Here is a 12549-nt window from a genome sequence, read left to right as displayed (position 1 = left end):
GTATTGGTTCCAAGACAGAAGAGTGGTAAGGGCCAAAGAATGGGGGCTGTGATTTGCTCAGGGTCACACAGCTAGGAAGTGACTGAGGCTAGACTTGAACTCAGGACCTCCTATCTACAGGCCTGACTCTTAATCCACTGAGCCACTTAACTGCCCCCAAATGGCCTTACTTTTTACCAAGGTTAATCCCTCTACTCGTTCAGGTAATCCCATTCCATCCCAACTCCTTCAACATATTTTCCCCTCTGTCCTCCCCTTTTCCCCTTATTTTCAATCTTTCCCTATCTTCTAGTTCATTTTCTACTGTCTATAAATGTGCCCATCTTCCCCCTTTCCAGAAAAAACCCAAACAAACCTAACTTGATCCTTCTATCTCTGCTAGTTATCATCCTATATCTCTTCTACCCTTTGGAGCTAAATTCCTTGAAAAGGACACAAAATAGGTGTCTTCACTTTCTCTCTCTCTCTTCTGAACCCCATACAATCTGGCTTCCTACTTCATCATTCCATCGTTCCCTGATCATGCTCTAAGTACAGTTATCCCTTAGGGTTCTGTCCTGAGTGCTCTTCTCTCCTCTTTCTATAATACTTCACTTGATGATCTTGTCAATTCTCATCCATTACCACCTCCGTGCTGATGATTCTTAAATCTATCTAATCTGCTCCAATCTATCTGCTCACCTCTAATCTCACATCTCCAACTGCCACTGTGACATCTCACCCTGGATTTCCAGTAGACATCTTAAACTCAAAATGTTAAAAATGGAATTCTATCTTCCTCCCTAAAACCTACTCCCTCTTACCTTCTCTTTTATTGTAGAGGGAAACATCATCCTTCCAGTATATCAGACCCCCAACCTACGGAATTCTTCACTCACTACCATCCCCTACACTCAGTGTTTTGTGAAGGTCTAGAGAATTCACCTTTGCAATAACTATTGAATATTCCTTCTCTCTTCTGATCTTGCAGCCACTCTAATGCTGGCCCTCATCATCTCATACCTAGACTACTGGAATGCCTCCTTCTTCAAGTCTCCTCCACTCCAATACATCCTCCATTTATCTAAAATGATTTTCCTAAAGCATGGGCATGACCGTGTTACCTCCCCCCCACAACAAACTCCAGTGACTCGCTATTGCCTCCATGATCAAATAAAAATATTTTACTTGGTGTTCAGAGCCTGTCACAACCTAGTACGCTCCTGTCTTTCCATTTGTCTAACACCTTGCTCTCTGACTTGTACTTTTTAATCCAATGACACTGACCTGATGATTATGCCATAAAGGAGATACTTCTCTTAGCACTGGTCATTTTCTTTTACTGTCTCTCACGTCTGGAATGCTTTCCCTCCTCAATTCTGATTATTAGCTTCCCTGGTTTCCTTTAAGTCCCTATAAAAAATCTCACCTTCTACGAGAAAGTAGCTGGACTAGGCAAAGGGTACACTCCTCTTAATTCTACTACTTTCCTTCTGTTTATTATTTCCTGTTCATCCTGTATATAACTTGTTTGTATATATTTGTTTGCTGTCTCTTCCATTAGATGGTAAGTTCTTTGAGGGTAGGGACTGTCTTTGCCCTCTTTTTGGATCCCCAGAACTTAGTATAGTGCCTGGAACTTAGTAGGTATTTACATGTTTATTGATTGAAATGAGAAAGCAAGCATTTGGGTTAATAGTTTCTAATTCTTCCTGCTACTTTTTCCTGGTAATAATAATATGTGGGAAAATGTTCATTTTAGCATTGTCTCATTTCACCTACCTTGAGAATTGTCATGGGGGGAGGGAAGAAAATGGGAGGGAAATTGGATCTCACAATTTTGGGAAAGTATGTTAAAATTGTTATTACATGTAATTGGGAAAAATAAAGTATTATGTTAAAAAAGAAAAAAAATGAATGGATGTGGGGAAAGTGGAAAGAGTACTAGAGTTAAAATCAAAACACCTAGATTTGAATGCCTGATCTGACAATTCTTACCCTTGTGATCTTGGGCAAGTCATTTTTTGGATCTTAGTTTCCTCATCTCTAAAATGAATGGGTTGATTCTGGATGGCAATTTGGAACTATGCCCAAAGGGCTTTAAAAGAATTCCTGCCCTTTGATCCAGCCATAGCACTGTTGGGTTTTTACCCCAAAGAGATAATAAGGAAAAAGACTTGCATAAGAATATTTATAGCTGCACTCTTTGTGGTGGCAAAAAAAATTGGGAAATGAGGGAATGCCCTTCAATTGGGGAATGGCTGAACAAATTGTGGTATATGTTGGTGATGGAATACTATTGTGCTAAAAGGAATAATGGACTGGAGGAAATCCATGTGAACTGGAATTACCTCCAGGAATTGATGCAGAGTGAAAGGAGCAGAACCAGAACATTGTACACAGAGCCTGATACACTGTGGTACAATCGAATGTAATCTACTAGCAGTAATGCAATGATCCAGGACAGTTCTGAGGCACTTATGAGTAAAAACACTATCCACATTCAGAGGAAGATCTGTGGGAGTAGAAACACAGAAGAAAAACAACTACTTGATCACATGACTTGATGGGGATATGATTGGGGTTATAGACTCTAAATGATCACTCTAATGTAAATATCAATAATATGGAAATAGGTCTTGACACATGTAAAACCCAGTGGAACTGCTCATTGGCTATGGTAGGGGGATGGAAGGAGGGGAGGAAAAGAATATGAATCTTTTAACCTTGGAAAAATATTCTAAATTAATTAAATAAAATTTTCCAAATTAAAAAAAATTAATTAAATGAATGCGTTGGTATAAATGATGAAAACGATCCCTTCCAGCTCAAAAAGCCTATGATTCTATGATCTTGTAATTGAATTTTTAAAAATATCCTTACCTTCTTCTTAGAATCAAAACTAAGTATTGCTCCAAAGCAGAAGATCTATATGACCTAGGCAATTGAGGTTAAATGACTTTTCCAGGAAAGTATCTCAGTCCAAATTTGAACCTAGGATCTCCAGGCTTTAGGCCTGGCTCTCTACTGAACCACCTAGATGCATCTTCTCATAATTTAATTTAATAGATTATATGTTGCTCTGTTTTATTTACTTCAGTGATGTAGTCTCCTGGAAGGAATTTGTCAACTGTAAATTTTTAGAGTTGGAAGGAACTTTAGAGATGATGTCATTCAGTCTTCTATACAATGAAGAAGGTAGCAGTATCATGTAGACAACCACTATTAGAAATAAACTCTGTAACTTTGGGAGAATTAGGTTTAAATGTGTATCTCTGCCTCTTAGTAACACATGTAGATCAAAACTTTAAAATGGATTTCGCTAGGGAGGATGGATAATTGAATAGGAACAGGAATGTGGTTTGTTATGGTCACTTTCCCCTTTAGACAGGTACAGTAATCATGTTAGCTAAATGTGTCCAAAATAATTGATCTCAATTTTTCATGCTATATTTTGGCTGATGATTCAGTACAAGATTTATTTCAATGTGCTGGCTCCTTTTTCTATAAAGCCATCAATGGGAAAGGGTTTGAATGTTTGAGAAATATATTTGATTTCATCTCCAACCTTTCATAGATATTCTACTTGGCTGGCACTCAACTACTGACTGGTTTAACTTGGTAGAAACTGGAAGATGACAGTTCTTGGAAATGACTATCCTGATTGGGGCCCAATTCTTAAAAGCACAGACTGTTTTGATCATACAGGTGGCCAATCTGTAGACGTAAAACTTTCATACGTAAAAGGAAATGAGTAGTAAGGGAATATATGAGTCACAACTCCTTCGAAAATATGGATCTTAATATGTTTTCTCTTCTGACAGATACTGTTAGAAATACCTAAACTAATGATATTGCTTGGAGAACCTATTTAAATTTGAATTCTTAGAAGAGGCAATGTCTTTTCTATGTTTTATAAAGAGGCTACAAAATTATTTACATATGCTCAGCATATAATATTTTACCCTTTCTAGTTTGAGGTTAATTTTCTTTGGATGAGGAAATTGAATCAAAAATAGGAATTGGGAAGATCTGTCTATTCACATGGTTATATCTTTCATATTCATTCTTAGTTATTCTATGCACTGTCTTTTATACATGTTCTTCTAAAAACTGGGAGCATCAGAGGGTCCTTTGTCACCAGACTAATTGACTTGACTGTTTCCACTTTTTTCTTTCTCATTTGAATTCTGGAAACATCAATGAATAAGATACAGTCCACAAGTTTCCACATCTTACAGTCTAATAGAGACATAAGAAAAATACATGCATAACTTTAATACAAAATAAAACATGATGTACCCATAATGAAGTACCAGAACTATCCTATAGAGATTCCTGAGTAAGATCAATCACTTCTGGTTGCAGAAGATGAGAGAAGGCTTTGTGTAGGAAATTGAACATAAGCAGGGCTTTAAATATGGGTAGGACTTCTGGTCACAGAGGCAACATGAAGCAGGGCTCAGAAATGGGAAATATTTGAATTGTTTTAGGAATAGACTTCCTAGTTTGATTAGGATTCATAGTATGGTATATGTAGGAAATTAGCAGGAGGAAGCTAGCACTAAAATTTTGGTTAAAGCCAGAGTTTGAAGGAATTTGAATTCCAAGTGAAAAAGTTTGGACTTAATTTGGTAGGTGATAGGAAGCTGCTAAAGATTCTTTTGGAAGAGATTAATATTTTCAGGACTGTCAATTAAGATTGTCTAGCATGTTATATGTAAAGAGAGGGATGAAACTAATGAGGAAGACCACTTAGAAGCTAAGTCTAGAGGAGAGTTAATGGGAGCAAAGTAAACAAAGTAGAATCAAAAAATCATAAATTACTAGATTATTGCAACTACATAAGTGAAAACAGTTCGAAATGGCCTAAAGAAACCCTTAAATTTAAAATAATGAAAACATTGGTAAAAAAAATCTTTTGTTTCTTTGTTATTTTGAAAATAATATTATTGATACATTTTACTTTTGCATCACATTAATTTCCAAATATTTCCCACTTTTCATCTCTTCTCTTAAAACAAAGATTTTTAAAAATTGTTAAGCAAAATCAACTAACATATTGACTGTGACTGACAGAATATGCAACATTTCACACCATATAGTTCCTACTTCTTCAACAGAAGTACATATTCTCATTTTTTGTCCAGAGCTAAACACTGTTATCATTATTACACAATACAGATTTACTTTTTGTCTTTACCCTCTTTGATCCAGCCTTTCTTTCAAGATAGAAGTTTGCATGTACTTATCTGAATGCAATCACTCTGCTATACTTCTGTGTAAGTTTTGATAACTAATTTGGAGGGTTGTAAATTTTTTAGGAGTTGTATTGTGAAATGTATTAGTAAAATGTAATTAAGTTATTGTAGTTAGATGGCACAGTAGATGGAGTGTTAGACTTGAAGTTAGGAAGATGAGTTCAAATTTAGCTTCATACACATACTAGCTGTGTGACCTTAGGCAAGTCACTTCACCTCCATCTGCCTCAGGTTCCTCATCTATAAACTGAGAATTATAACAGCATCTACTTCCTCAGGTTGTGGTGAAGAAAAATGCTTCCTTTCTAACTATTCAATTTTCTAAGAAGACGGGCATTTCGTGTTTTTATTTGTTAATGGATATTATTTCCACCTTTGTCATATGTATCAGCAAAGTAGTCCCTGGTTTCAAAGAGTTCAAATTCTAATAATTGTAAAATAGTTGCTGGCCTGCTTTGGTAGAATGAGTTTACTACACGAATGAAATAACATTTCTGGGCCAAAAGAAGTCTTGGAGGACTAGAGTCCTCTAGACAAAGAACTTTGGGTTGAAAGAGAAGTAACAGTCACAAAAGCACAATCCTTATAACTCAAAGTATAGAAGGTAAGTTTTGCTTTACTCTCCCCCCAACCCCTGCCCCATCCTTTGTTGTTTCTTACTTTCAGATTCTTCTTGGACTTGGAATTCTGCATCCTATACTCTCCAAGAGACTTAATCCTCCACCATGTTAAAAAAAAGATTTAATCTCAAGAATCCTTTGCATATACAATAATTCTGTTTCTCCAAGAAATTACTCTTTGAGTTCCTGTAGTTTCTAGGAATTCTTTGATGTTCTACCACTGCCTCCAGCTGCTGCCATCTCTGGGGATACATGGTTCCTTCTCTTTGTGTTTCCCTGGAAATGCTTTGTGGATGTCCAGACTTTTCTTCCAGGGACCCGTGCCTGGATGTGTAGTCCCTCTTCTTTCTGTTCCTCAGCTCTGATTCCTTTCAACTGTCTAGCTCCTTTTTCAAGGCCAAGACTAAGGGCATAGTTTAAGGTGAAGAAATTAGGTATAAATAGGACAGAGTTTATGACTCATCAGGGGCAATCTTCAATGCCAAGACATATATTTTTTTTTCTCCTTTGGTCTTGTCAATCTGGTTTAACAAGAGGTCAGCTTTGACCAGGTTCCTTCTGGGAATACCTACTACAAATCAAAATGAAAATTGTCATTGGAAGAAAAGAAAAAATAAGAGCCTGAACAAATGAAGAGTAAGAACAGAAAAGGGGAATAAATTTGAGAGATGTTATGGAGTAGAATTAATAAGTCTTGGCTATCAATTAGATATGGGGAGTAAAACTGAAAAAAGAATCAAAGATGACCCTTAGGTTTGGAACCTGGATAACCAGAAGAATGATTGTACCATTAATAAAAATACAGGATACAACCCTCAGTGAATTTACAATCTGGTGTAATGAATAATACTGGATGTCTGAGTACATTAACTATTCTTTGCTCTAAAACTTTTTTAAAAGTTCACCATCCAAAATTTCAGGATAAAGTAGGAAAGGATTAAGAGGAAATTAATTGTATAAAAGAAAAAGGCAATAATACAATTATTAGAACTATGCTTCCCTTTGGCCAATTCTACCCTAATTTTCACTCACCATATGGGTCCCTTTTTTCGTGCCACTGGACCCAGGCTTCCAACGCCGAGAGAGTGGGACTGTCTCTGTGCAACGACTTTTCCACTTAAATCTCCTTCACGCACAAGTGACTTTGTGCACACTCATCTATACACCATAGATGAAAACGCACAAAGACAATCATCATCCTCAGTTACTGAGAGACTACTACTACTACTATATAGGTCCCTTGGAGGATGATTGCCCAAGATTCTATGTACTCTGTAGGATCACATGCCTAAATTATAGTTCATGGACCCCAAATTATTATCTTAGTCGTGTAGTGGATACAATTAGTTCCAAATAAAGGCATTTTTTTTAAATGGCAAAGCACAGGGGGAAACTGGGTGGTTCAGTGGATTGAGAGCCAGGACTGGAGATGGGAGGTCTTGGTTCAAAGCTGGCCTCAGACACTTCCTAGCTGTGTGACCCTGGGCAAGTCACTTAACCCCTATTGCCTAACCCTTGCCAATGTTACCAAAGCAAAATGTCTCCTTCACAAACCTGGGTCCATACACTCTCTCACAAATGCAGTGAGATCCATATAGTGGAGTAAGTGGGACTCACGTAGAATTCATAACTAGAGTGGCACACTTTAGGGAAATCATGGGGCCAAGGCACATGCAGAAAGGGGTACATACAAAATGAATAACGTGTATGGGAAGTGCTGTAACTCAAGTCTTCAATTCCACAGGATTGTTTATGACTGCATCGATGTCTACTAGTTTTAGTCTCAAAGTCTTTGCTAGCTTGTTCTCTCCAGGTTCCTGATAGGCGATAATCTTCCAGGGCCTTCATCTGAAACCCTCCGTGGCTTTGGGCTCCATGTAACGTGGTACTCAGGAACCATGTCAAATATATCTTCTTTCTTCTTTATGGGAAAAGAAGTATTAGGAAATCTTCTTTAGGAGATCTGGTGTTCGGAATTTTTTTTTTTTACATAAGATTTGATTCAAGGAGCAATGTCCTTCAAGCCTCTTCTTTGATTAAAGGCAAGCACGTGTCTCTTATAGTCATGTACTTCCATTGCAAAATGCCATTGTCGATGGACATAAAGGAGAGATGTAATATTTATTACTTATTTATTTAAAATATAATATTCCCACCAACTGTCAGTCTTGACAATTTCTTCTCTCTTGATTTTCCCCCTGTTGCTTGTTCCAACACAGTGGCAGAAAGTTAAGAACTTATTCTAGTTTCCTTTCCACCTCCAGCAGAGCTGGCTACCACCAAACCAATCAGTTAGCTTCATCAAAAAGCCAACACCTTGAAATACTATCAGGTTCTTTGTTTTGATAATGCCTTTATACTCATTTATGGGGCTATTTTTAAAAAATTCTCAGGTTTGGATCAAGGACTTCCCTGATTAATTTCCTTTAAAAAAATAAACGACAACAAAAAAGAAATACAGTCCATGATATATGGCAGATTATGCCCAGTATTGCCTCCTTTGTTATTATGAACTCCAAGATAACATAGCCACTTCCTTCCAAGATATTTTTCTTATTACTTAAGTAAGGATGGGTTTGGGGCATGTTATAGGAGGCTATCTTGATATGCCTACTTAACTAATCTATTTAAGGACATTATGAGAATGTTTCTATCAATAGTTAGAAATTCCTCATTTTCAGCTATAGCCATACATTTTCTTTTTTATGAGCACGGATGAGTTTGTACGCTTTGTGTTAGGGAGAGGGATTTTTTTTTATGGCTCCTGAAAATTGAATATCTTAATGAATGGGAAAGTTTGTCAAGTAAATTAGGCTTAAGCAGTTGATATCAGTGGATGGCAATAGGGTGGAGGCCCGCTTGCCTCTGATTACTTCGCATGGCTGTATATGTAACCCAAAGTGAGAGCTGTCAGTTGTGGATTTTGGCCTTGGGGAAATGCAACACGACTGATCAGACAGCTTCAGCTACAGCTAGATTGGAATAGCTTTAAAGTATGCGCATATATCTGTATTCTATATGTAGACACAGTATACACACAGCAAATTGAAACTTAGAATCTAAAGAACCTCAATGCAATTCTATGATGCTTTGTAATTCATAACCACAGTGAGCAGAACAGCAGCGTTCCTTGTTTATTCCATCTGTGTAACCCAATAGTATTAAAATTAAAACTTCATAAACAAAAAGATTTTGAACTGTTTAGCAAATTCAACCATGTTGTGAAAAAACCCAAATGGGTTTTTTGGTGCAGACATTTTGTCGAGACACTTAATTTGTTTGTCAGACCCAAAACGTGGGAGTTTCAACAATTGTTATTTTATTTCTATGTGGGATACAACAACATATATTGTTAGCATTTCATTCTAGCTCTCTTTTTTAAAATTTGATTTTCAATTAGAATCACGGTGTGTTTGTGTGATAGAACGTAAGTCAGGATATTTAAGTATCTGTAAGATATTGGCATAGATCTATTCCAGAATTTGGAGCTCATGTTTTGCTACATTAAAAACAATCTATTAGTATTTAACAGTTATGATCCAAGATGGGTAGTCCATGTTGTCCATTTGTTGTCTGGCATTATTAATGGTGACTTTCTCAAAAGCTTTGGTTCTCATTTAATTCAAATGAACAAATATTATGAAGTACCTACTAAATGCAAGACATTGTGCCAAGTACAGGACCCAACTGTCGGTGAATTTATAATCTGATGTAATGAATATTACTGAATGTCTGAGTACATGAACTATTCTTAAATTCTTTTGAGAATAGTACCTGCGTGACCTTAAACAAGTTTCTTGCCCTCTCCGAGAGCTACTAATTCAGCTGTCAGTCTTAATCACGTATATAATGTTACTGCCAGAGAGGGCCCCAGCCAAGATGGAACCATTCTTGTACCATTGAGAGAAATAGACTGAGACTTTTGCCTACCTTTCATGTTCTTGGATTTTGACCTGGCGACCACACTCTAGAACATGTATTAATTTCTGCAGTGATCTTTTTAGAAAAAGTACCTTACGGAGTCCCCAAGAATAGGCTGAAGGTGTATGCTATGGGTGACAAGCCAATCGTAGGCTAAGCAATACTTCTTTTTTCCCTTCTCAAACAATGAGTGAGGAACAGGACAAGGAGCTTATCCTTCACCAGAAGACAAAAGAACAGATATTCAGCCTTAGCTGTGCCAATGAGATGGGGCCCTTGGCGACTAAACTGACGTATCAGAGAGTCAAAAGCAACTTCAACTCCCCGTGATTAAGACTGCTGCAGGGCTGTAAAACACGAATCCTGGTGGGTATCATTGAATACAAGTTGACATCCACAAGGTTTTTATATAAAAGTGTGTATTGTGATATTTCAAGGCTGGGAAGACTCTAGTATCTCTGTATGGATGTAGAATATAGTGGAGACTGATTTCCCATTCACATTAGCAAAACAGAGAAATTCTTTATACTATAATCTAGACTCTCATCACTCCAAACAGGAGGTTGGGCTAGATTATATCTAATATCCCTTGTAGCTTTGAATCCTATACAGAAGTGGAATTGAATAAATTTGGAGTCCAAGGACCTGGGTACAGATACTGACTCCTCTACATTCTACCTATATGAACATGGGGAAGGAATTTTCTACTTTTACATTCAGTTTTCTTTCCTATAAAGTAAAAAACTACTTGACTTCACATGTTTCTTCCAATTTTCAACCTGTGATCCTGGAATCTGATAACTTGCTATATAGAATGATGAACTGATGTTAGAAAAAAGTAAGATATTTTCTGACAACTTTAGATTATTAAACACTAGAAAAGATTATACATTGAGATTGTGAAATCTCTTAGGGGGCCTGTAATAAAATTAAAATCTTGTAGAGGATTTTTTATATAGTGATTTAAAGTATATTATATTTTTTTCACCAGATTAATCAGTTAATCAACAAACATTTGTTAAGTGCCTACTATGTGCCAGGAACTCTGAAGCTACAAAGGCAAAAAATGAAATTGTCCCTGACCTCAAAAACTTACATTTTATTTTGGTGTTACAGAGGTAGCCTGGCATAATGGACAGAACAATGTGTCCAGATTCAGAAAGGCTTGGGATCAAATCCCTGGGTGAGTAGCAATCTTTCTGTGCCTCATTTTCCTCTTCTGTGAAATAAGGGAGTTTACCTTAATATTCTCCAATGTTCCTTCCAGAGAGGGTCTTTATACCAACCTTGAGTTCTAGGGATGAGCTGTTCATGACTACTCTTGGAACTCTGTAGCCTTTGAGCACCTGCCATTGTGCTTCATATTAATAGACAGCCAATGGACTCAATTAAGTTTAAGGGAAGTCATTTTACTGAAATGGCACTAGTAAGAACAGTTGATACAAATATTCCTCTTCCTAAAGCCTGGAGGCATACTTTCCCACAAAGTTACTCAGTGTCCATGGGAAGCATGGGCTTAAATTTACATTACACTGGTAGTGAGGAACATGCATAAGGAATGTGTGTGGCAAAAATGTCAATCCACAATTCCTAGTACTTCGGAGCCTGGCTATAACTTGGGAGAATTGTCATGCCATTCTTTGCTGGATATGATATCTGAGTTAGATCACTTTGCTGTTAGGCTAGATTGATTTTAGAAATAGCAGAAACATCCTACATGATTAATCTGATCAGTTTTCAAGTCTTATATACACATTGTTAGGGACACTCTTTAGTTCTCCCATACCCAATAATGTAGTGATCGGTAGCTGACAACTTCTGGCTGTGGGGATGAGGGAGGGTATAAGAACCCACCCTTCCACCTAACAAGCTGCCAGCTGTATAAGAATATTCTTCTGTAAGTTGTGATCCTCTAGTCCTCTTACATTCACCTCACAGATCTAATCTGTTGCTAATTCATTTCATTTCATTTTTATTTACAACGTTTTTCATATATGTCTCCCTTTTTACTTTCCCTTTGTTTCAAGTTAAATATTAATAAATATTATTAAATATAATATTTGGAGTATTGAATATTAATTTTTAAAATTTACACCATTAACTGAGCAGCCACCCTCATGCAGGTTCTCATCCCTTTAGACCTAGATATGGGAGAAGCTTTCTGGTGGATCTACCTGTCTCCTTACTCCAGTTCATCTTCCGCTCAGTTGCCAAAGAGATCTTCCTGAAGCTTAAGTCTGACCACTCCTGGCTTAATAAACTCTGCTGGTTCCCTATTATCTATAGGATTGGATGCAAAATTGTCTGTTTATCATTTAAAACCCATCAAAATCTGATTTCTTCCTACCCTTTTAATCTTCTTTAATTCACACACATTTCAGCTACCCTGGCTTTCTTGTTCTTCTATTGCTGTTTACTCATTTTAGTTGTGACCCACTCTTCATGAGCCATCTGGAGTTTTCTTGGAAAAGATACTGAAGAGGTTTGACATTTCCTTCTCTGGATCATTTTACAGAAGAGGAAACTGAGGCAAACAAGTTTAAATGAGTTGCTCAGGAAAATACAGTTACTAAGGGTCTAAGATCACATTTGAACTCATGGAGAAGAGTCTTCTTGACATCAGGCCCAATACTCTATCTACTGTGCTTCCTAGGTGCCTTGTGCCTCTGCTACAACACTCCATCTTTGTGTCTTTTCACTGACTCTCTTACAAGTTTGGAATGTTTTTCCTCTGTCTGGTTTTCTTCAGATTCAACTTAAATCCTACC

The sequence above is a fragment of the Monodelphis domestica genome, chromosome 4 (genome assembly GCF_027887165.1).
Source record: "Monodelphis domestica isolate mMonDom1 chromosome 4, mMonDom1.pri, whole genome shotgun sequence".
Taxonomy (NCBI): Eukaryota; Metazoa; Chordata; class Mammalia; order Didelphimorphia; family Didelphidae; genus Monodelphis; species Monodelphis domestica.
This window is presented reverse-complemented; position numbering follows the sequence as displayed.